This window comes from Primulina huaijiensis, unplaced genomic scaffold (genome assembly GCF_012295235.1).
Source record: "Primulina huaijiensis isolate GDHJ02 unplaced genomic scaffold, ASM1229523v2 scaffold42379, whole genome shotgun sequence".
Taxonomy (NCBI): Eukaryota; Viridiplantae; Streptophyta; class Magnoliopsida; order Lamiales; family Gesneriaceae; genus Primulina; species Primulina huaijiensis.
In genome coordinates, this window is record NW_027360163.1 from 1 (window position 1) to 2,470 (window position 2,470).

The following is a 2,470-nucleotide window of genomic DNA, read 5'->3' on the forward strand; positions in this document are numbered from 1 at the left end:
CCAGAGCACAATGTGCACTTCCACATACAGGATCCTAATCAAACACTGAAGCTTCAGTGATCCAATTCAAAAATGTAAATCAACTATAACACGCACTACTATGTGCGTCTCTGTGCAGGTATGCTTTCGTATTCGATAAATAGCTAGACCTGGGGAACAACAAATCAAGACACTAACTTTCTTTCTGCCGTACTTTTTTTAGGTGGAAATATTTCAAATCTATGGAGAGATGAAGAATGGAAAAGTAAAAGTCATGCATACAGTTCCAAGTTAGTGGGAATAAAATTTCAGCAGCTTACCTCATTCACCCCCAGCTTTGGGCAGAAAAATCGACTATAAAAGTCGAATCTTGATCCAGGAGGAGCGGGCCCGGTGATGATTATCCCTCTCCCTGCACATTTTTGTATTTCATCAAATAGCGGCTCTACTTCCACAACTGCATCTCCCGATGGGAGCTCCACCTAACATATCACAAAAGTGAACAGCATTTCAGGTAAAACAGACAAATCCTTTCCTAAAGATATAGATTTCCACCTCCTTAGAATTGACGCTCCTCCCAGAATGTAACCAAGCGTTATAAAGAAAATACCATTTTGATCTCATTATCCACCACATTGTTCATAAGAAAGTAGCCTGTTGTTCAGACTTCAGAAATTCGGTGATGCAACAATAGTTGTTAAAGTTAAGAGCTAATGGAATACATACTAAGAGGTCATCGCTTGCAGTTGTTTTATGTATCTCAATAACAGAAGCACCGCTCAAGCTTTTAGAAATGGTTGAAACCTCATCAGCACCATCAAATTTCGTTATTGAGACCACTGGAAAATCCAGTTCAATGAGGAAACTCTCACGTGCATTACCATTTGGAAGGTTGGATGGATCCAATGCCTTGGTCTCCGGTACTCTTTTGGCTGTCAATATCCCCGAAAGTGTTGAAAATTCAATCACATCAGAACTCACCAGTCCATATACAAAGAGAAAATGAGCTGCAGCTAAAGTTGCATGTCCACAGAGTTTGACCTGCATACAAGTAACAACCAACAATGTACCATCAAAGAGGAAAGTATTGCCAGCAGATACAAGGCACACCATTGGATATGGCCAGTCTCTAATCAGATACGATGCATAAATGAGCTGACTCTAGTTTTGATACTCAAAAGTTACTACTGGCATACCAAGTTACCAGCCGTTGCTCAACTTTGGAGCACAATAAGAAAATTAGAAGGGCTTAATCAGCAGTTAACAAAGACATCATTGTGTGAAGACATGAGGTAGAACAAGCAGGTAGCACACGGGGTAGTTGGCGCCTAAAACTTCCCATTGCATGGAGAAGATATCATCTAATATTTCGAAAACAATAAGATTCACATTTCGAAACTCCTTTCTAAGGAGATCACAAACTAAAACCAACCCTCCAATTTTGGGTCAAGTAGAATGAAGGGGTCGGGACAGAGTAAAAATGTCTGAAATCAATCCAGTAGTTGATGATCAGTAAATCCTTCCATGTTAAAGAAGTGGAAACGAGTGGTTCATGGTGATTTGAAATTATCGAATGGTTAATTGAATATGAGCAAGAAAAAAGAGCCGAACCTCAGCAACAGGAGTGAACCAGCGAAGACGAAACCTNTCAAGTAACAAGTCTCGGATATATTAAACTCAGATGCCACCGCCTGCATCCACTCTTCATCTCTCTCTTCTTCCAAGAAGCAAACCGCCGCTGGGTTTCTGTCACGCCCCGAAACTCGGGATTGACACCGGCGTTGTTTAACAATCACACAATCGAAACAACAAGCCTTTCGTAGCACAGTATAAACCGAACCAGTTTATATATCATAATTTCAACTCAAAGAAAACATTGTCTTTTACAACCAAAAATTTCTAAACAACAGAAATAAATGCGGAAACGTAAAACTTCATATTAATACTAACTTAAACTTAATCTAATTCTTGAGATTCACCATCCCCAGAACTGCTCGGATTCTTCATCATCAACCTGTTCTTCGGACTTATCTGGGAGGGGAGAGTAAAGGGTGAGTGATATGGTCGTCACTCAGTAAGCGGGGGCCGTTCGAGCACAACATAAAAATATTTACACAATTTTCGAAAATAACACATAAACATATCATGCTTTTCATAACGTATCACCATATTCATATCATAACAGCACTGTGATTCTTCCACCTTCTATGGTTTACTGATATCAGTCCCTAAGTTTTAATCTTCTAAGGGGGCGAGGCCATAAAACGGTTCTATCCCACCGTGAAGGGCCATATGTTGGGATTCCCACCCATTTTCAGTGAATCCTCACAATGCCAACACGTAAACGTACCAAAATTGCACAAAAAACGTAGAAACAGAACGACGGTGCTCGACCGAAATTTTCGAAAACAAGAAAACACATAACCAAAATTAAGGATTTAAAACAAGCCCACTTACCGTGTTTGAGAATGCTAAAAAACGTAGGTGCTCG

General features: G+C 40.1%; 1 pseudogene; it reads right to left on the minus strand.

Annotated features, from left to right (window-relative positions):
* Positions 1 to 4: 4 nt before the first annotated feature.
* Positions 5 to 1,793, minus strand: LOC140969579 (uncharacterized; annotated as a pseudogene).
* Between the last annotated feature and the right edge of the window lie 677 nt (positions 1,794 to 2,470).